The 22622-nt window shown below is 45.7% G+C and overlaps 1 protein-coding gene across 1 annotated transcript in view; it reads left to right on the forward strand.

Annotated features, from left to right (window-relative positions):
- The first annotated feature begins 4500 nt into the window (after positions 1-4500).
- LOC135899138 (probable G-protein coupled receptor No18) overlaps positions 4501-22622 on the forward strand; it is a 128788-nt gene continuing 110666 nt past the window's right edge. Inside the window, exon 1 of the mRNA XM_070535498.1 lies at positions 4501-4637. The gene's annotated coding sequence lies outside the window, so the exon portion shown is untranslated. The remainder of the gene's footprint in view (positions 4638-22622) is intronic.

Genomic DNA, 22622 nt, shown 5'->3' on the forward strand with positions numbered 1-22622 from the left:
GAAAGAAAATCTCCTTCCGAGCTTTAAGGTTACCGAAAAAGAAACGGAGAACGCGACTAACTGCGCGGAACTACCACCTATTTGATTTAGTGAAAGAAGGCAGGTTGCAATGTCTGTAGACGTGTAATTTTAGCAACAATTAGCGTCAGTTAGCAACAATTAGTGTTATCAAACAAGGAAAAAAGATTAGGTAGTATAGGCCATTTATTTTATTATTTTAATTGTGTTTGCCATCCTAATTCGTCCAATATGGATGAAGCTGTTGGAATAGAAATTAGAATCGTATTTATAAAAGTTATCAATGGATCAAAAAAGTTGTCTCTCAAGCATAAGCTAGTGGTTGTAATACATTCATTAGCTGGATATCACAGTATGCATCAGTGTAGAGAGCCACTTCTTCTGAAGGGCTCATAGGAAAACAAAAAGGAAAAGCAGTTCACAGGAAAAAAACAAACCATCACGGAGAATAGCACTTTGTGTAAATATGCATAAATGGACAACACATCTGACACAGTTTAAGCACAACAAAATGAGCAACACCGAAACACAAACACCATCGCGGAATATTGGAAAGTAACACCGCGATAAATCGTCGACAGTTTTTGATGATTCATACATTCATTACATTTATGCCATGTAGCTTCAAGCCACAGAAGGAAAACTTATTTGCTGTTTCGAAGCTTGTACGCCTGCAGGAAGACTGCTATACAAGATGCAGCAGATAGGCAGGGTCGAAGCATTCGGGTGTGGCCACGGAGAAGCTTTGCAAATTTAATCAGGCGCAGCGAGGTGACAGCTTCGATTAGCGCGTAAATACCGATGCGGACATGCACGTGTGCGCAACGGAAACTCCCGACGACGAGGCCGCTGGGATGATTAAATGCCAGCGAATGAATAGGCGATAATGACACAGACGCTGCAGAAAGTCTATCACCCAAACCATACGCGGTTATAAGCGTGCTGTCTCTACTGCACGAAAGAACCAATCAGTGCTTCCATTAGGACTATATATAGATGGAATAGCATTGAAACTGAACTGCGTTACATAGTTTGAAGAGACGGGACTCTACGAAAAAACGAATCCTGAATGAATGCGAGCCTTTTTTGTTCACGTTTCTACTCCCACAGTTCTGTCTCTGAAAACTGTGCTGCGCTGTTTCGCACCAACAAGTCAAGCCGCATATTGAATTCCAACGCATCGCAAATGGGGTTCGCGTGGTTTCAACATTGGGAGTAAGCTGAAAATACGTGTGTTTACGAACTAGACTAAAAGTTGTTGAACGCAGGGAAACACGAGGACAAAAGAAGGCACATTGGGCGCACATGCACTACTTCACAATCTTCACAAATCTTCACAACGCTGCCTGTTCTTCTAGATTATGTGCGCGGTTTACTTTGTTTCTGTTCTCTTTGTATTTCGGTTCCCTTACCACCCCCTATTGGGCAGGGTAGCCAAAGAGATTTACTTTTCATCGCCCTGCCTTTATATACTCCCTATACCTCCCTATGAGTGTGAACGGAACATTGCTTTCTTACTGACACGTAGACAGACATGTTGACTGTAGTTATGTGGTTGTACTCCGTGATGATATGCCCACGACGTTGTAGCAAGATGCAAATTCAGAAACTTCTGTGTATTTTGAGCTCTCGACACAATAGACTTGACCCTTCGTGAAATCTGAAAACATCGTTTGCTAGGGGCGCGTTTTCGGAAAACCTAATCAATCTTTTTTGGAATTGAAGACATCTTTGTCTTTCTCATGCAACTCCGAAAAAAACAATTGGGCGCCTATTGTGTTCTTGTAATCTTTATAACTTCAACACGACATTCTTATGGCCGTGTCAAACCGGCCAGACCAGCGACCATTTTCCATGTCTAATCCTTCGATGACCCCATGGGTCAGAGGCTTACAAAGTAATATGGGCGTAACTTCAATTCATAATATCGATTACAGTGACTGCGACCACCGATTACATAGTCATGAGGGGTAAACCCATGTGCTTGCAAAGCTGATGATTTTCTCCTTCTTATTTTCCTTTTAATCCCTCACCCCCCTGCCCCGCGCATGGCAGCAAATCGGACGCCAGTCTGCTTGACATCCCTCAACCTCCCTTCTATATCTTTTTCCCTTATCTCTCTCTTTCTGTGTTTGTTTCTTTATTAGCAAATACCGAAATTGGCATAGTCACCACTGGCTCTTGGAGTCACTGTTTTTTGTTATGTTCTCGAACCATAACTGGTTGTAAAATATTAATTAAGCTTTTCGTCCTTCCAGTGCGCACACTGCCTGTAGTTTAATCATCCAGAAATGCTCCGTGATGTTAGTTTCTGAGCGCGGGCACGTTTCATAGTTACGGCAGACAGAAACTTCGTACTGAAACAGTACGTGCAGCTATCGAAAAGCATTACCATGATCTAATCAGCGCCAAAAGCCACGCTGAATGTTGTTGACTAAAATGTTTTGTCAAGGCGTCTTGGCAGGACTTGCAAGATTGATCGAAAAGCAAGTCGAGGTGAGCAAAAAGTGATGATGGATTAGTACGTTGAAGCCGAAATATAGTTTTCGAGGAATTTGGAACGAGTAGGAATGCCGTTGGCGTATTTCAATACAGATGTCGACTTTTTCAGTGCTGGGATACACAATTAGATTGGGTATGTGATTCTGTTTTGCTATTTTCTTGGTTGTGTGACCGTAGAGATAGCCAGCCATTATTTATTTTCTTGCGCATTAAAAAAAAGTCACATAACTTATCTACCTGGCACTTTCATTTTAATTTTTACAGGTGGGAAAGAAGACAATAAGAGCCCAGGGCCTTCCACTTTCCACTTTCCTTGGAACATTGGCTTCTCAAGGATTCAAGTTTTTGGGGTAAGCACATGTGATTGTCTAGATCATTGTATCATAACCATGACGAAAGTTCGCATCATTAACATTAAAAGTGACTGGTAGCACACAAAAATGTAATCTCTTGGGTACACTGAAACAGCAGGAGTGCAAACATTTACCTATAGTGTAAAATTTAGAAATCTAAATTAGTGAAGTTTTTGTTTTCCTCATAAAAATATGGAGCAATAGCAGCTAATTATCAACAATCAAAAACAGCGCGTTCGCCAGCAGTGAACTAAATCTTCACTTGGCGTTTCAAGTTGTCTAGGGAATACACAAGGACGGTGAAAACTTGCTATTAATTTTTTACAGAAGTTTGAAATCTACTCGCTTACTTAGGAAATGCAGTGAGAGTCCAACCTTAAAAAATAATTTCACAAGTAAACAGTATGCCCGTGACGTCGTTGACAGGGCTCGTTTTCCGGAATAAAAGTAATTCTTTGCGAACATGAGGACATGAATTATTATTACTCGTTTTTGGGAACTCAAGATTGAGCTCCGCCTAAAGCAGCGCAAATAATAACATACACATGTATGAAATATGAAACTTTTTTCTATGCTTATTTGGCGGAGTCAGTGGCAGACTAGAACACCGCAGCGGATAGCACGCAATAAAAAAAGAAACAATTGATTTGACTTTTGGCAGCTAGGACAGTACATTGAAGCAATCATCATGAGCACTTCTAACATTTATAATTGTTTTTATGAACCACTGCAGGTTGTATCCGAATGCCATGTGTGCTCTTAAAAACGGAGAAAAGATTGATGTCTAATTCACAAGTGTTTGTGTGTTAAGAAACAAGAAGGGGAATTAGGTGGTATTCAATGCCTAATTAAATGCGGCTATCCTTGGAATTGCTCCTTTGCAAATTAGCAATATCGTCTTTACTTGTCATTAGCACTGACTTTGTGATTATGAAAGCTAGTTTACACCATGCAGTTCTTTACCACCTCTTTAGGAGTAACGTAAAAGAACGAATACAACTATAAGATATTTTCTTAATGACCTTATTGGCTGTAATATGCATGGTTATAGTTAGAACCCTGTTTTATTACCAGCTTTTTATCCCCAGCGTATATTATAATATAATTTAGGAGTGCTATGGTTCATCTCATTTAGGAAGTGTTCTAATCGCCCAAATCCTCCTGAGACCGATGTTGCGAAACACGACGTGCGCCTGTTTCCTGTGGTATGAAAGAACCAAAAGCCGGGAATGAAATTGTGTCACGTGAGCTTGAAAAAGTAATGCATTGCGGGTGTTTCCAAATCTCGAACTGCGGAAACTGCGGAACTGTTGAAAAAAAAAGAAAGTTCGTTCGTAAACAATCAGCCTCCAGAATGGACAATGACTTTGGCTGCTCACGAAAACTCTTTAGTGCAAGCCGTAAAATGAGAAAGATGAGTGGAAGGCCTGTTAGGAGCCCTAAAATATTTAATAAACTTGGAGGAGTAACAAAATCTCTGAGTAAGATCATAGATTTGTTTGTAAAAACTGAATGCCGGAAAAGACGCCAACAATGATGACGATCATTGTACGGGGACAAAAGAAGTACAGAGGTTGAAAACATTTAGTACAGTCTATTGTGTCACTTTTCTTGTCATTTTCGAACGCGGCTTGCGGGTCTCAGACAGTTGACCCTATCGCTTGTGTGCAGTCGAGGAGCTGCACTCACTATTTCAGCACCCACTGCTCAGTTTTTAAAGAAAACGCTGGGTGTGTTCGCAAGAAACGGAGACGGGGTGAAATGGTAAGTGGGTAGGACAGAGCACCTTGATACTTCTGCCGTAATATGCGTTGCTTATGTGATGTACCGGCTAAGGCCCGGTGCATCACACTTATCTTTACGTATACATGCTTTTCTTGCGTTGACGACATCTATGCGTACTTAGCTCGTAAGCACTTGTCTTCGTGGGGCTTCGAAAATATTTCTCAGCTTTTTCACTCTTCTTGATTCGCTTTTCTCTTACCTGCGCAGCTTTCATGATATACAAAGCGGTTAGTGCACTTACAACGTTTCTTGGTAATTTGCTTTCCATGATGGGCGCCCTTAGCAACGCCAGTTATGTACCTTGCGGGTATTTACCCCCCGAATGCTTATCAAAACATTTTACGAGTCGTGAACATCCGCGACCTGAAAGGCTCACTGTACTGTATTTACGCTGCTGTTCGTTTTCTGTTGGATATAAATATTCCCCACTCAATCTTGCTTTCTCCCATTCAGGCAATCGTTAGTTCGGTAATTGTAAATTTTAGTTTGGAAGCATTTTACTACTTTATTCAGCAACATTAGAAGCATGCACAGCACCGCAGCCCAGATTCAGGAGTTTTGTAGCTTCCAAAAGTGCTCAGTTGTGCGGTTTTACGTGCCGAACCCACGATATTACTGTGAGGCACGTCATACTGGAGGATTCCGGATGAATTTTGACCAGATTGAGTTCTTTACCATGCACCCAATGCTCAGTGCACAAGCATTTGCTTCCTTCAGTTCTCATCGGAACGCAGCAGCCGCGGCTACGATCGAACCTTCGTCCTCAGCAGCAGAACCCCATAGTTACTGGGTCATGGCAGCAGGTCATGGAAAACGTGAACACTAGCCTGTAGTGTAGAAGAGAAAGAGAGAAAATGATAAAGGAAATGTAGGCAGGTTAACCAGGACTGTGCCCGGTTGGCTACCCTACACTGGGGAAAGGGAAAAGGGGACGGAAAGATTAAAAGAAGAGAAAGTCTACTGGGGATATCGTTTGGTCACTCAGTCCGGATCACAGACGCTGACTCAATCCAGTAGCTTTCAAATATCGCAGCAGCGTTTTTGTGGCCTTTTGTAGCTGCGATATGTGAGGCCATGGTCCCAACATCTTGTTCAATTCTATCTGGTTGATTGAGACCTGTGCAGAGGTCACGTCTTTCGTTTTCAAAAGATGAGCAGTAGCACAATAGATGTTCTATAGTTTCCTCGACACCGCAGGCATCGCGGTCGGCGCTATCAGCCATTCCAAGCATATACGTTTTTGAAGTCTAGACAACGTATCATATACACTGGAACATGGTCGGCTCGTTCACCAGTAGTGCGCATAAAAACGCCTGGTGACGTAATAAAACTGCCATGACTATCAATATACTACTACAAACTAATCGGTCGGTCGGTCGGTCGCTTTTTGGGCTTGCTGGGTGGCCCAGACTTGGTGCCGCGAAAAACGGCTTTCTGTCCTATATTGCACATCTGAATTTTTACTGAACGTTGTTCTTTCGTAGGAAGGAACCTTGCAACATATAGCGCAATATGTTCGATGCAGATTTCACGCTTTACCATTTTGTGGGAATGCGACAATTATCACGGCGTACAATAGGCTAACGACAATACATATGTCGCTGCTGTCTTCAAAACCTAGCTGCTTGTCTCTCAAAATTCTAAGATATTGCGCAATAATTTGATGTTCACTTGGCTTTAAATTGCTCAAAGAAGCTAAAATTTTATAGCTGAAAAAGTCAAGCCGAATCAAATCAAATACAGGATTTGATTTGATTTCACCACAGTAGTGGTCTCATACTCGCTTAAATGTATAAGTGCAGAATAGTTATCCCGACATAAATTTTCTGTATCGATAATATTTGCATTCTAGGTCATTTATCAAGGTTAATCTTCCTGAGGGAATTCCACATTTCTCAAGTTGTAAAGATTGGAAACAAAGAAAACATTGCACTACTGTTATTTCTATTTATAGCATTAAACTTAAAGTGATGTGACAATAAAGAAAGCGCCACATACAGGCAAGTATATTCATAATCAGGTGCTGACAGTAATAGGAAGTGCTTCCACACCTCGGTAAAAAAAAATATTTCTCAGTTTTCGGATAAGGAAGACGAGGCCTATAGTGCATAACTCATAACTCTCTTGCAACAAACACTGTAGTCGTTCATGCAAATTTGTGCCCAGGTTTCTTGAAAATGTTCCTAGTGGAATCTGGTGAACCTGTGCCATTTGCAAGGAAAACATTAGACCGTTTTAGTCACTCGTTTACTTGGGAGCTTTCACAGCCATGACTAAGAATCATTAGGCACTCTTGTCCGTAGAATTAGGACCACCGCAGAAACCTCCCCATCTAAGCAACGCCCATGAACGCCGTCCAGAGGAACGGAGTAACGGTAACGTCTCGGGTGCCCGAAAAGAGGCTGTGAAGTAAACACGCAGCGCAGCAGTAAACATGCGGCAGGACCACGTAAACAAACAAACATGGCTCACGCGACCACGAAAACACTATCCCAAAGCTCCGAGGCAAACCGTAAGAGCAACGTAAAGCGTACAACACTGAAGAAAAAAACAGCATTAGGAAAACAGCTTGTCTGATGGTTTTTCCGGGGAGGCATATTTGGGATCTGTTAATAATTGAGGCACCTACATATGTTTTCATATCATCGCTTGCGTTAAGCGACAAACGCAGCGAGGAAATATAGGAGTCCGTGTTATGCGACAGACAAATCGAGAGCCTTTTCCGCCGTCGTTCTTCTTTTCTAGAGATCCATTTATCAGCCAGAAACATTATTATCAAAGAACAATTTCGATGATGTGACTTGAAAGAAATAGAACAAGGTAATGATACCTCCTGCTTTGACGTTCATAGCCGTCGAGGTGACTTTCGAGCTTCATGGTTTAGTACCACTTGTTTATTCCAATGTCGCTGCTTCAATTTATGAAGACGACATAAAAGTATAGGCCCTGATTTCCGCAGAGCAACTGCGTCGCATTTTGCATATTTGTACGTGTTCAGCTTGCTTGTGTGGCATGAGAGGTACGGCCAAATGCTAAAAAAAGAGTAGATACAAACTGCAGAAAAAAAACATTACAGATCGCGGCAATGAACCATTATTGTTGCCTAGCTTGGCTGTTCTGGCATACAAACCCGCATGCAGTGTTGCCCTTGTGGATCTCCAAAGGCGCTTTCTATCTCGGAAATAGATACGACTCGTTGTTAACACAAACCCTGTCCTCAGGGGGGAATTTCGATCTGACAGCTCTTGTTTGAGCAGCGGTAGGCGAAGGGTAACTGCCTGGCTATATGAGGCACTGCAAGGGAGGTCTCCATATTAACGTCGACTCACTGAACTTTTCCCGACTCGAGTTATAATGATTGGGCGCTGCTAATTATGAACATTTTCAAGTCTCGCAGAGATGCTAAGAATGTTTGCTGAACGTAGAGCACAACACGAACAACCCGTTGACTAGAATGGGCGCTGCTAAAAGAAACTTTCGAATACCAGAAAAAAGAAAGCAAGCGTAGCAGTGAAATCGTTTTTTTTTTCATGACCAGGACGCGCATTGTGCTAAGTGCAGTGGCCTGTACAGTAATCTTCATATACAGCTGCTGCACTTAGCAGGATTGGGCTGAGCGAGAAGGCAGTGCGTCATGTGTTTCAGTGCCTTCGGGCTTCGCAAGTTATTTGTGTCCTCAGCGTTGACACACCGGGGGCTGTACTCATCCTGTGCTGGAGGATGCTGAGCCAAAGACGAGTTCCCATTAAGAGAGTGGCGTGCTGGATCACGGCAGAGTAAAGCAGAAAAGTTGATGGTATAGCCCAAGGCCAGATACTAAACTGACTGTATTTACCTAACGTACGGAGAGCCCCAAGCAAACTCATCTGGAGAGTAAGAATGGTCTGCTGCCGCGGCAGTGTTCTACATTTAACGGACGTTATTGGGTATAGGAAATTTTCTCGAGAGCAAGCGCTGCCTGCTTGGCTGACGAACACAATTAGTATGCACTGTCTTCGGCATGCACTGACCTCTGTAGCGAGCGATACCTAATGCAGAGCTCAGGTATGCCTTGACGCACACACACACACAGGCACACACACACACACACACACACACACACACACACACACACACATATATATATATATATATATATATATATATATATATATATATATATATATATATATAATATATATAATATATATGTGAACGAGAAGAAAGGGGGTTCGCCGAGGTGCTTCGATTAACCGAGCGCCGCGGTATCTCAATTGGTTCGAGCATCGCACGCGCGATGCGAGGACGTGGGATAATTCCCTACTTGGAGCAACTTTTTTTCATCCATTTTTGTTGCCATTATTTTATCATTCTTTAATTTAATTAGTTGATCAAGTAATTTCCGCTATGCTGTCAACGAACCATGAGGCGAGCAAGGCTAAACAACAGCTGCTTCAAAACTGTTCTGCAGCAATGTATTGGGCCTAGTGGCGATTCCGCTCTCAACCCGAGAGCACTGCACCTGAGAGTCACATAATATAATTAAGTCGATGGCGGTTGGCCTCGTGATGTCGCTGGAGCTTTCTTGGGGCAAATGAACTTTTAGGTTCATTTGCCAAAACGTTGACTTCGGCGACATTCCTTGTCGGGCCACAATTCGTCACTTCAAACCTTAATTTTCAAATATTAACATCGGAATTCACCAGATATATTGAAGAAATACGTGAATGAACTTATGTGTTTACATTTTAGACCGCAGCTCTTTGGCGCCCCTTCCCGCGTTTCGCGTCGCCATCGGCCTCGTCGTAACCAAGGTCATTAGACAGTTTTAGTATAGCGTAAAATGACTGCGTTAGCGTTAGCGTGCGACGCAACGCTAACGCAAAGAAAGACTGCACTGCGCGGCACAAGGTAGTGTTCTAGAATAGCGGAAAGGAGAAAAGCGTTAACGTTAGCGCAAACAAATACAGCGCCATCTAGATGTAAAAACACAAAGTACTGGAAAGCCAAATCCACACGAAATGTCGAGCTTATCCAATGCTGAATCTTCAAGTGTGTCCCTAAGTCAAGCTTATCGAAAGCCACAGTCACTGCGTTAATTACGCATGTAGGTGTTTGGTTTGAGTGTTGTTTTGTCGATAGTCGCGAAACACACCGATTACTCTTGGCATGCCGCGATCTAGTGTTCTGTGGGACCCATATTACGTGTCCTTTTTAAGTTGGGGTGACATAGACGCCCTCATGCTTCGGAAACGAGAGCGACCGCGCAGGTTCTATGTGTCCTCAAGAACCACTCAACATCGAAGCTATTCCGGAGGGGACGTTTCGCCGGCAATTTCGCTTCCAGAAAACGGATTTCCCACTTCTTTCCACATTTTTGCAACGGACGCCCATCTTGACGTCCGTCCAAATGGGTTCAAGGCGAAAACCTCCTTCAGAAGGTTCATATCGTCATCGTTGGTAAAACGCACACGCATTGTGTCCGCAGCACCGACTACGGTGTTTTGCCGCGGAAAACGTGAATGCATCGGATTGACATGCGGCTTTACACCAAGCGAACGAGCGAAATACACTTGGGCGCCATCTCGAGGCGGATACAGCAAACATGAGCAAACATTAGCAAACCCTTTCGTTAAGCCTACTGCGCCGCTAATCGAGAACGTATGTCGTAAACAACGCCCATTTGTCACCTGTGCGCCACTGTCGAAGCATCATCACACAAATCTAAAGCAAACACGAGCATTAGTGGGAAAGGAATGAGCCGAACAGTGCAGGCCGACGACTCGATAGATCCGAAGCGGGCTGCTCTCACTTCGACTGGCGCCGCCATGTTGCCGTACGTAAGGCTCCCCTTGCGTGCGTTAGCGTTCACCGCTAAATCTCGAAAATAGCGTACGTACGTAAGAGCTCCAGCACCGTTTACGTACAGCGTATGCACAGTGTGGTGCAGACAACGCTAACGCTCTTTGCGTTTGCTGCTTTACGCTATACTAAATCTGTCTATTATCTCCGCGCTGCGCGCGCTCCTGCTGCTATCTCACGCACTTGGCGCGAGTCTTGCTCTCCTTTTGTCTTCCAAAGGTCGATCACGTGTTCTCACCTATCCTCTCGCCCCCTTCCTCCGCGCATTGCCGTCGCGGTGACTGTCGCCGCAACCGTCCACTCCGCCCTCACCGTCCCTTCTCCCCCTGTCGCTGCACTGCCGCGGTGCAGGCGGCGGGCGCTTCTTGCCGCCTCGCGCATGATCCACGGCTCTCCGCTCTTCCGTCTATGCGTCGCGTGGCTGTACGGCTCTCACGCGTGTCTCTCGCTTCCCCATTTTCGGGGCGCGTTCCTCAGCTGCATTTGTCGCCACTGGCAGTGCTTGCACCTGGCGGTCCCTCTCCCGCCTTCGCTCTTGCCACATACCTCCCCTTACCTGGCGCAATACCGTTGCGGTGACTCGAAAAACAGTTATAGCGTTTCGTCCCCTTACTTCTACTTCCCAATCCAACCTTGTGCGGCTACACTGAGGCATCTCTGTGACTGAATAAGTGTGTGACCTACAATCAATACCCCTGTTCTCCACCCGTTTCTTCATTTCACCTCAGAAGAAACATTAAATAATTGCTAATCTGCCCCCCCCCCCCTCGCCTCTGCGCGGCGGTGACCCTCTATATTATGGCGCGATGGCGCGACGGCGCGTCGCCGGAGCGCTTGCACGATGGCGGCGGATCGCGGTGTGCACTGCCCAATCGGAAACGCAGAACCGCCTCCGTTTGGAACTGCGTGTTTTGTATTCGATTGCCTGTTGTGGAAGTGAGGCAGCAGCTGCGCTCAAACATCGCATTACTTAGAAGTGCAATCGTTGGCCAAGTTTTTGGCATGCAATTTACCATATCTTGAACATTTCAAACGCGGTGGAGTGCAATCTCGTGTTGTCGCAGCATACAATCTCAAGCTCACAGCATAAATATATTTTTCTCAAGAATGAAGTGTTAGACAAATATAAACATTAAACTACCTGTCTGCTGAAGGGTAACATAAGCTTGTTTACGCATTAGAGAGAATTTCACTTCTCGCGAGATTTTTCGAAGCGTCGTATTGTTATCGCCATGGCGCCAACAATGCAGTTGGCCGAAAGTACGTAAACAAACAGAGGACGTCTACGAATTCGTGAAAACTTCATCTGAATAATAAATAACCGGGCGCTAATGACCAGGTGCCATAACGCCAGCTCACAAAAGCTTTTGCGCAGGCTAATTTCTTCGATCATTCGGGATAACCCGATATATTTCGTCCGTGGCAGTCTATGAATGAACACAATAAAGGCTGTAAGTTCGGCTCCACATTTGCCTTGAGTTGTTTTTTATGCGAAGCATATTACGAGAGCTCAACCCAACTCCTCAGGCGCGGTGGTGTCGCCTTGAAACCACGTGACACCGTGACGTCACGACAGAGGAGAAGTGGCTTTGGCTCAACTCTTGCAAGACGGGCTGGGTGGGAATCGAACCAGGGTCTCCGGAGTGTGGGATGGAGACGCTACCACTGAGCCACGAGTACGATGCTTCAAAGCGGTACAAAAGCGCCTCTAGTGAATGCGGTGTTGCCTTAGAAACGAGCTGTTTCTAAGGCGTGCGTCTCTTGCTCAGGCGCACATTTCGTTGCCGCGCCGAACGCTGCTTTGCTCGACGCTCACCGCGTCCAATGCGGGGCGCGTAGTCGCTGCCCTGTAGCCCATTGTCTTACACCCCTTGGCGGGTCGACGGGAACGCTGTCGCGTTCCACTCTTGAAGGCGAAGCAGTAATGCATGAGTTGTTTCTTCGTCTAGCCGAACCAAATATAGCCAAGCAACAGCAGTTCACCAGGCTAAACAGTGGTTCAACAACTAAAATAAAGGCTCGTATGCTTCGCATCCTGGGCTTAACCTTACCTAAGCCACAGCCATTTTTTATTGTCATTTGAGAACCCGTAGTTGCTGCACAACCCAGTAATCTGGCTCAAATGCAGCCACAGTTTCGCAGACAATGTCGTCCCGCTGAGCTGCAGTACAGAATTTTGGAACCTTATGTAGAAGTAAGAAGGGTGCGGCGCATCTATTCGCGTGACACTTTTCCGTGCTTTGAGGCGTTTCTTTCAGGCTTAGAAAAAATAAACGTTTATCTTACACGTAGTTCCGGAGGCAGAATCGATGTGCTCGGTTCTGGAGGAGATTAGGAATGCGATTAGGGACCTAAAGGACACGGTAGACAGCGTTAACCTTAAGGTGGATAAAACATGGAAGTGGAAGTTAATAGCCGAGAAAAGGTTGAAAAAGCTAGAGGCCCAAGGAGAAGATGAAGAATATATGCCCTTGGAAGCCGAAAGCGCAAGAACACCCCCAGGAGCGGCAGGTGGTACAGTCAAGCGAACAGTGACAGGGGGTAGCAAGTCAGGAGGCAACGAAAATAATAATGGATAACAGAACTAGACTTAGTGTGTGGCAGTGGAACTGCAGAGGATTTCAGCAAAAAAGAGCGTCACTAGCACAGATAATCAAAACGGTTGAAAATAGGCCAAAATTAATAATGTTGCAGGAAACTCTAGCGGAGGAGATCGGGCTGTCCGGCTTCAACTCGGTCTGCAAAGGCAAAGAACCAGGCAGAGGAATTGCCACCCTAATTGACAAGAAAATTCCTTACATAGAGCACGATCTAAAATTAGGGGCGAGTAAAATTGAATACATATTTATAGAATTGGTCCTAAAACGGCACAGAGGTAAAGCGCAAAGCTTGTTCTGCCTCAACATATATAGCAGTCCCAGAGAGATGAGACAGAGCTTCAGAGCCATCTTTAATAAGACCATGAGGGTAGCCAGAACTGCGCCACTCATAATAGGAGGGGATTTCAACGCCCCACACCAATCTTGGGGTTACCGCTGGAGTAGTAAGAAACGGGATGGAATCTGGCATCTCGCCACAGATTTAGGCCTTTCTCTTATCACGGACCCAGCCTTTCCTACCAGGTGTGGCAGTTCCACGTGTAGGGACACTACCCCGGACTTCCCGTACAAAAAAAATTATTGAGAAGGCATTGAAATATTGTTGGTCAATGTTGAGTTTTTTATTGAGGAATTATTGAGAGTATGTTGGAGAATTGTTGGGTTGAGTGTTGAGCACTCTTGAATATTGGCCACTGAAATCGAATTGAAACACCATTGGGTACCTCAATGTTGAAGAAGTGTTAAGTTACCATTGAAAGTCCATTGTGCCTAGACGGCCCGTTGTGTTCGTTTAGTTGAATGGTTGTTGAGTTACCATTGGTTCTGCGTTGAACTAACGTTGTGGTAGTTCTGTTGACTTGTTGTTGAGTTATTATTGCCACAGCATTGAAAAGCATGTTCTGGCACAGTTGAGATGCCATTGAGATTTCAGAAGTCCCCATTGAAATATGATTGACGTTTCGTTGGGCTAGTGTATTTTTATTCATATATTGAAATTGCTTCGCTGTTCACACTTGCATGCCTCGGTGCCTGCTCGTAAACAAAATCAAAGGAGAGACTGATCAACTTGAAGTACCTTTATTTACACTAAAGATGCGTGCACGTGAAACATTATTACAGTAGATAAGGCACCACTACATCGAACCTGGAGACATAGGCTAGTACCTACAGCACTCTAGCAGTGTAAATACATCTGAAAAAACCTATACATATGAATCAATCAATACGGTCACTGTGCTCTTCACTTTCGACTTAAGTTTATGACTAGAAGGCAAAGCGACTCAAAAGGCAGGGCTTAAGCATACCCTTGTAACAACCAACTTTGAACACATGAACACTTGGAGCTGCTTTCATGTGAATATACAAAAGACATCTGAATATGCTACATTAAAATGTTGCGCACACTAACACATCACAGGAAGAGCTACGGCTGACTGTGAGAAGGCAAAATAACCAACTTGAAACAAATGACTTCACGTAAATACATACAACCTTCAGCACACGTCTTTCACCAGGATTAAAATTTAATGAAGTACCAAAGTAGACTTGCCTGATCTTTGTCTTCGAGATATATTTTCATGTTGCCCAATTATTTTATAAAGTAACCTCACTCAACTTAGCTATTATTTGACGAGACATCATTTATAAAGTTGTCGGGCATGATGAACACCTGAATCGTGTTTCTGACAAGCCAGGATTGCTTTCTTCAGAAATAAACTTGTAAAGCTTTTGTGTAATGAAAGCAGCTTATCTCCCTGGCACAAGTCAAGAACAAACAGTACACCATTTGATTATGTTAATTTGGGGTACAGAAGAGTTCGTTAGTGGCATTTCCTCAATTTAGTGAGCTCATTTTCAGGTAATCTTTCTGGATTTGCACAAAGCTAAATAAAGCACTTTTTGGGGCCTTTTATTCCTATACCCAGCAACTAAGTGCTACCTCAGTCAATAAAGAGATAAGGAAAGGCTAATACCTAGAACGATAAGAGAAAAAATAATTATTTAGCACAGAAAATTGGTAGTAACACATGGATAACAGAATTCCAAACAGCCAAATAAATGGTCACCTGCACTTTCAGTATCAAGCACCCCAGAAATAGTCATAAAGTATGAGAAAAGGTTCCAATGACTCGACAGCCAGATTGCTGAGACAGTGAAAAACGCCAATAAATGCATATACGAAACACCAATTACCTCAATTTCACAGATAAAATGTTATTAAATAGCACCAGAATTTTGCTGCACAAAATACATAAAGGTTGCATAAAAAGTGGGACAAAGCAGTAACTGAAAGACAGAGGGAGCTACAGCACGCATGTTGAAAAAGATTACAAGGAAAATGATATATATGCATACTTAAGTTTACAATTTTCGCTCCAACATATAGAAAAAGAACGTATGCACTTAGAACATAAAAAGGTTCATGTGCCTGGTGAATGCAGCGCAGTACAAAGAAGCGTCATGAGAACCGAATAGTAGATCTTACCACGAATGCTTGCAACCTACAATCAGGCATGTGCCATGTCATGCCTTGAATGGATGAAATTCATAAATCTTACACACAAAGAGAGTTACCATCACTCTTATTGGCTTCCTCAGGGGACTCCTTGAATTTGAACTAGAAAAATGCACTCAGTGTCAATAACAAAGAGAAGATAAGATCCTATAGCGTTCTTCCTGAAATAAACAGCGCAAATAACTTCTTGTATCAATTCTATGGACACTTCGCCAATTCTTTGTACATTTATATTTCACAACCACCCAAACAGAGACGAGAAGGATGAATTAAAGTAGGAACACACATGAACGCTGACTCAAGTAGAAGTTTATTCGTGAAGACGAAGATTCTAAACACACTGGCCAACTTCACAAAGAAAAAGCCACGGATTCGCAGCATACACAGCCCGGCACAACGAAAAAAGGCCGAAATACGTCCTGTAGAATAAACATGTGTGTCAAAAACTAACAAAAACACGAAAACTGAAAGGTTTCTCCTGTAAGTGATATTAACGAGAAGTACTGCAGCAACTCTTTCCCACTAAGGGTCACAGAAATCTTGCTTATGAATATTTCTTCGTGATCAATAAATAATGCTTCCATAAGTCCTCTTGTGTTCTGGTCTTTGTCATGAAACAATCGTTCTTTCTGCTCTATACCGCAACACCAGAGGAGTTCCAGAAGCAATATTTATTGATCACAAACGAAACAATTGCATAACCAAGTTATCTGTTGCCCTTAGTGGGAAAAAGTTGTTCTCAAAAGAGTATTTCCCGTTGGGTAGTATCACTTATCGGACAAATCTTTCGCTTTTTCAATAGATTTGACCGATAGTTCTCGTTTTTCACGCACGTTTATTCTACATGACATGGCTCCATATTTTTTCTTGTCGCACGTGGCTGTTTCTGCCATGCATGCACGGATTTTTACCTTTGCCAAGTTGACCAGTGTGTTTAATACCTTTGTCATTAAAAGCAAACATTTAGTAGAGCTTGCGCTCGTGTGTGCTCCTACCTATTTCGTCGTCCGCCTCTGTTCGTGCTGCTGTTTACAGTACCCACGTATCACTTGGTTAGACTAGTAAACATTCTCACAAACAAAAGTAAATGCCTCCCCTCAAAAGGTAGCCCATCCTTTACTACTAAACGCCAGAGCAAATCGAAAGTAAGCCTTCACAGCGTCCATGCGGCAGCTAGTACACCACAGAGCAACACAAAAAATAGTTGAAAATCCCACTTGATGGAGAGTGGCAACAGAGATGCAAGCTTGCCAGTGAATCAGCCACATATCAACGGGTGTCTCTTGCACGACGCCAAGGTGCTTTCGGCGTAGAACACTTTAGCATCTGGGAATTTACTGCATACGCAACCTGTGAGAAGGGAATGTGGACAGAAAATGAGATTGCGCGGGTTAAGAATCTGCCACACACTGCACTTAACTACGCACGAAATAGAAGTACACACTATAATGGCAAGTAAAAATTTGCGACTCTTTACGAGTGCCGTCGAGAAAAGGAAGGAATGGGTTGCTACGGTAAATGTTAGCTAAAACACGCACAGCGATGTTTCACACTGGGGAAAATATTCCCGGCTGTTTGATCCTCACCGATGGCACCGGCTGTTGGAATCTCAGCGCGGCCACCAGCTGTTGGAACCTCAGTGCTGACACCCGTTGTTGCAACCGGACCGTTGGCGCCCGTTATTGCAAATGGGTCGCAAGCCCCAAGGGTAGCGTTGGCCTGGCGGCCTGGGGCACACTGGAAGCATCCGAAGGTCCCAGCAAAGCATGAGGCGACTGCTAACAGAACAACTTGTTTATTCTAGCATCGCAAAGAGCGGGCGGTCAGGTCGACCGAAGTAGAGAGACGGGAGAGCACGTTACTCAACAGAAGAAATCGGAGCCTCCCTCCTGGCGTCCGGGGGCAGCTGCTCTTATACTCTCGGAGTTGAGAGCAAGAGGGAAGGTCATGGGACTACACCACGTGACAGCGGCGACGGACGGACTGATAGACACGTTGGGACAAGGAGGTGACGCATCAGCCGGGCCGGCGCCGGACAGACCTCCTCGCTTCTCACTGGGGGAGCTCCTCTCCCCGGCTGCCGCGCTTTGACAAGCGCGGGCACACACACACACACGCACACACAAAGACACGTGGCACTGAACATGCCGGGACGCGCTCGGCGGGGCGCGCTCGCGGCCGCTCCGAACGGGCCAAAATGTCCGCCGCTTGGAACGAAGCTCCGGCGTACGTTGCATCCGCGCTGGCTTTACCGCGCGTCGTAGGCGAAACGTAACAGACCGCCCCGCCGGGGGAGGGAGATCCCGATGGTCAGGGGACTGCATCCGCTGTCCGGAGGGATGTCGCTCGATGATGCTCATAACCGAAGTCGGTCGTCCCTCGGCGTTTCTTGAGCGCAGCGCACCGAGAAGGCCTCGTTCTCACGTTCAGGTTCACAGAGGACACTGCAAAGTGACTTCGGGAGAGTTCTCATTTTTCTCTCGTTTCTCTCGCTGTTGCTGTTGCTGTTCTGTAAGTTCGCGTTCCTGTCTTTTTGCCGTCTCCCTCTCCTCAATGGTCTCAAGGCATTCCGACAGCTCGTCATCCTCAGCTCCTAACTCAAGAATAGCCCTTAGCAGTTCTGGTTTTCTGAGTTTGTCTGAGACATCCAGACCCAACTCTCTTGCAAGCTCCAACAATTTCGGTTTGCGCAACGACTTCAAATCCATGGCTGCTCTGAATGCTGCTTTCTCTACTGCCTACTATTGTCTTGCCGCAAACTAACCCGGCAGCAACGACAACCACAATTACCAGCTCTGTTTCTAACACTAACAAAAGCCTGGCAAAACTCAGAAGAAGAAAGTCCCGCACTCACCAAACCTCGCAACCAAGAATTCAGCGCAGTCGTTCCGCTGCAGGCAACCAGTCATCACACAGGGCTCGTTGCACTGCTCCCGGATGGTCGTTGTGCTGCTCAGCATACAGTCAACCGCATATCTTCGCTGCTGGCCTCCGTTGTCGCGATCTCACCGCTGGCAACCAGCTGTTTGATCCGCACCGATGGCACCGGCTGTTGGAATCTCAGCGCGGCCACCAGCTGTTGGAACCTCAGTGCTGACACCCGTTGTTGCAACCGGACCGTTGGCGCCCGTTATTGCAAATGGGTCGCAAGCCCCAAGGGTAGCGTTGGCTTGGCGGCCTGGGGCACACTGGAAGCATCCGAAGGTCCCAGCAAAGCATGAGGCGACTGCTAACAGAACAACTTGTTTATTCTAGCATCGCAAAGAGCGGGCGGTCAGGTCGACCGAAATAGAGAGACGGGAGAGCACGTTACTCAACAGAAGAAATCGGAGCCTCCCTCCTGGCGTCCGGGGGCAGCTGCTCTTATACTCTCGGAGTTGAGAGCAAGAGGGAAGGTCATGGGACTACACCACGTGACAGCGGCGACGGACGGACTGATAGACACGTTGGGACAAGGAGGTGACGCATCAGCCGGGCCGGCGCCGGAGAGACCTCCTCGCTTCTCACTGGGGGAGCTCCTCTCCCCGGCTGCCGCGCTTTGACAAGCGCGGGCACACACACACACACGCACACACAAAGACACGTGGCACTGAACATGCCGGGACGCGCTCGGCGGGGCGCGCTCGCGGCCGCTCCGAACGGGCCAAAATGTCCGCCGCTTGGAACGAAGCTCCGGCGTACGTTGCATCCGCGCTGGCTTTACCGCGCGTCGTAGGCGAAACGTAACACGGCTCTCTCGCAGAACCAAAGACCACGCGACAGTGCATAGCCCATACCAAACAGATATCGAATCTTTGGGCAGAAGTCCAGTAGAAGGAATGACCTAAACATACGCCGAGAGCGATGCGAGCGTGAACGTGCCTTTACGAGTGAGAACATGTACCGTTTCTTTGAAGCTAGCCGCTCCGGCGTGGCTCCGATCCTCCCGCGCGATTTGTCTGCAGAACGTCGCGTACACGCCCTTGCGCGTTTTGCGCGGTAGTGTCCGCGCAGTGAGCTAGCTTCATGCACGCGTCATTCTTCACCGCGCAAACGGTGCTCGAGTGCGACGCTTAGCTCGAGGCGACAACGTGCCGATTGGCGCTCCTTTCGCTTCTGGAAACAACGCACATTCGGATCGCGGTCCAACTCAAAGAGGCAGCAGAGAACGGTGGCATGTTTCGGTTATCGCTTATTAAAATTGTACAGTACGCCTTCAACGGCAACCCGCCGCGCTAGATAAAGATGCTTACTGCGGTAGTTTTTGCGGCGGCTGTGTTCTTTGACCACGTCACAACACCTCTGTTCATTTGCGCTGTGTATCCGTGTAGTCACCGCGCGGAAGCTGTGACTAATCGGTTGGCCGTTCTCCGCAAATCCCAGAGAGGCGAAATATATTTCGCGGTGCGCCGCATCATTAGCCGAAACCTAAATCGAGGCGCGCTTAACCGCCACGGCACAAAAGGTGATCATACTAACCGTATGGTATACGATGAGCCACTACGGAAAAAAATAATTCTGATGTTCCACGTGCCAAGCCAACCATCTGATTATGAGGCACGTCGTAGTTGGGGACTCCGTATTAATTTTGACTTCCTGGAAATTTTTACGTGCGTGCAATGCACAATGCACGAGCATTTTTGCATTCCGTTCCTTTGGAATGCGGCCGCTGCAGGGATCGTATCCACGACCTCGAGCCCCAAATTGCCACGGCGGCCGCCATAGTTACGAAATGCGTAAGCGTGACGTGCAACACCGCCTTCCGGTACGAGTGTGGTTAAATAAAGTGAACCGTTTGCTTAACATGTCACGCTAGTCAATGTCAAAATAGAAAAGAAGGCTACGTGCCCAGGAAAACAAGATTACTTACCTATCTTCAGAAGTGCGGCTGCGATTGTTTCGGGGTGCCTTCTCTCCAACAGGCATCATGGCCTCTGGCGCGCAACTCATCAAAACCGTCAGGCTCGCACATCAGTAGAAGACTAGTCGTTGGGTGAGCCAACCACTTCACCGGATAAACGTCCCACTTATCGTCGTTAAAGCATTTCACTAAGATGTGCGTCATGATGTCCGAAAAGAAAATACTTTCATCAAGAAGCACGAGGCGTGAACCACCGCACAACTGCAACCGAATAACTGAGTCCGAAAGCCGTTCACTGCTTCACATGGCTTCACAATCGTATTCAGTTATAAATACCTTTCAAACACAAAATAACGGCACTTAAGAACCACTAATTGATTAGCAATAATTTTTCATCAACTAACCTTCATAAATTTTTAAGAACCATCTAATTTATAGCGTAAACAAAAAATACTGCGACCAAAAAATGCGACTACGAAACTAGCGGTAACAATGTGTACTGTTGCAAAAGTGTGCGCAAAACGAAGCTCGGTTGCGCCCGTTTGCGCGCACACATACACACCCGAACGCTACCTTAACGTTTGTCGCGCTACCTAGAATTAAAAATTACTACTATTTTTGCTATTTTTACAAAAATAAAGCTTTTAAATTAATTTGCAATATCTTTGCAGATGACGAGGTGACAAGTAAGCTACAATAAGTGTCCGTTACCTGTATTTCTTTCATTTCCCTTTGGTGTTTTTAACTGAACATACGAGACCTGCAGGCTTGGAACATAAAACGACCGTTCGGCGAGGCTCAAATAAATCGCGTGCTTCTTGCAAGGCGCGAAACGGGAGCAGCCGCAGATACAGCGATTAGCTGTGATACTGTTGCGGCTGTTGCTGAATCTGAAGCTCTTTGAAGTCAATGGTTATAGCGGCTGCGCGCTGCGATCTCAAAGCGCGTTCATTCTTTGATCTCTAGTACCACGGACATTGGACAAAAAACTGTATTTGCTTTACGGACAGAGGGTACGTCGCAGGAAATTCGAAGACCTCACCCGTGTATGTTTGTAGCGTGTGCGCGCTTGCATCCTACGGTTCCCACAGTGCGTCCGATGCTCGAAGGTAGCTTCGTCGCCTGTCGGCACCTGTCTTATCGCCGGCCGCGCTGCCGCCATGTCTACTTTTGGGGAACTCCACATGCGCGTAGTCACCGTGTTTGCAAGTGAATTTCGCATTCTTCTGCTCCTCGAAACGTGCTCATTTCGGGTCGTACTAATGGTTATGTCATCCAGTGTATGTTAAAACGACGATGGCATTTGTACACCGGCGAAGAAATAAATCGTTATGAACTTGGGCGGTCATGAATCTAATCTAACGTTGCAGTTTTTACGTAGCGAAAATGGCTACGAAAGTGGGGCGGTCCCGGAGTTAGGCGCTTCAAAGTGCCAGCTGTAGCGACAGCACCAGGAAGTGGCACGCGGCGCACACGCCAAGCACTTCAGAGCTTACTGGTTTTCGAATGAGAGGAGTATGCGCGCGCTCGTGGCCTATTGGTTAGAGTACCGGGCTCGACGGCCGACGTTCGATTCCACCCCATCGGTCACACATAATTTTGTATTAATGAAAGCGAGGCGAAAGAAGGACCTACCTGCCGCAAAGTGACAGAAATGAGGTTGGAACGCATCGCAAAATATGTTTGGAATGTCTTCATATGCGATTTCTAATTATTGTATACTGGACTCAACTGCTACACAACAAAAGAACAACTAGAAAAATCAACACAAAGTACCCAATAAATTGTTTATTGAGAACACTCAACGGTAATATTGTTGTGCAAGGGTTGAGTGAACTCAATTACTCTTGAAAATTTGTTGAAGTCCGTTGTTTCAACAATTCCCCAACAATATATCAATGGTTAATCAACACTCATTTTTGTACGGGTTATCCTTTACTTATAACTTACCCAGGGTAGACTGGATAAACTCTGGCACGGACCTAGGAAGCGACCATTATATACTACACATAATGGTAGAAACGACGGGGGTGGATGTAAAGCATTTCACTTACATAGACTGGGATCACTTTAGAAAAATCAGAAAAGACAGAGCAGACACAGATAGAAAGGGGCGCATCAGACTACAAGAGTGGGTAGCTCAGCTTAGGGACGACTTGAATGCAGCA

The sequence above is a fragment of the Dermacentor albipictus genome, chromosome 3 (assembly GCF_038994185.2).
Source record: "Dermacentor albipictus isolate Rhodes 1998 colony chromosome 3, USDA_Dalb.pri_finalv2, whole genome shotgun sequence".
In the NCBI taxonomy this organism is placed as follows: domain Eukaryota; kingdom Metazoa; phylum Arthropoda; class Arachnida; order Ixodida; family Ixodidae; genus Dermacentor; species Dermacentor albipictus.